Source organism: Macadamia integrifolia, chromosome 9 (assembly GCF_013358625.1).
Source record: "Macadamia integrifolia cultivar HAES 741 chromosome 9, SCU_Mint_v3, whole genome shotgun sequence".
Classification (NCBI taxonomy): domain Eukaryota; kingdom Viridiplantae; phylum Streptophyta; class Magnoliopsida; order Proteales; family Proteaceae; genus Macadamia; species Macadamia integrifolia.
The window spans coordinates 25,853,556-25,854,206 of NC_056565.1; the positions used below are offsets into that span (position 1 = coordinate 25,853,556).

A 651-nucleotide genomic window follows, 5' to 3' on the forward strand; every position below is an offset into this window, starting at 1 on the left:
AACATCCTCCATCCAACGGTCGGGGAGGAAACTAGAAGCTTCCCACCTCCTTAGTGGAGAACTCTAGAAATCTCTCCCAAAATACCTCCTATAAATATCTTCTAGAAATATCTACAATAAAATTATCTAGAGTTGCTACACCTTTGTGGAAAACTCTTGAACTTCGACCTTACTTAGCCCAATGGCCTAAGTTCATGGGCCTTTGTTGGGCAGGTCATGACAACGTGTACACTTAGTGGCACTCAATGTGCACGCATAGGCACACTTCACTTGGGCAACACGCATAACCATACTCAGGCAACCATTGGGGTAGTTAACACTTAGGGGCATACCTGGGGCCACTCGTGGACAATCCTAGCCTCAGGAGGGTGTGGGCATATTATTAGAAATATTTGGGGGGAAAGAAAAGGAGAAAAAGTTGGGGGGACGAATCGATGCAAAAGGCCAAATCTCAGTGGATCGTGCCAGCAAGCCCACTCTGCCACTTACATTACCCCGTCGCGTATTTAAGCCATCTGCAAAGGATTTGACCCATCGCCCGACAGGAATTACGCTTCAAGGCAGTCCACACAACACATCCACTACAGGGGCTTAGCCAACAACACATGACTCTGGGGACTGGAGGGCCCCTACTACGGGTCGATAAACGGG

At 48.4% G+C, this 651-nt stretch overlaps 1 non-coding gene across 1 annotated transcript in view; it reads right to left on the reverse strand.

Moving 5' to 3' along the window:
* Positions 1-426: 426 nt before the first annotated feature.
* LOC122090396 overlaps positions 427-651 on the reverse strand; it is a 3,306-nt gene continuing 3,081 nt past the window's right edge. Inside the window, exon 1 of the ribosomal RNA XR_006143621.1 lies at positions 427-651. This exon is cut by the window's right edge and continues 3,081 nt beyond it. This is a non-coding gene — a ribosomal RNA (28S ribosomal RNA).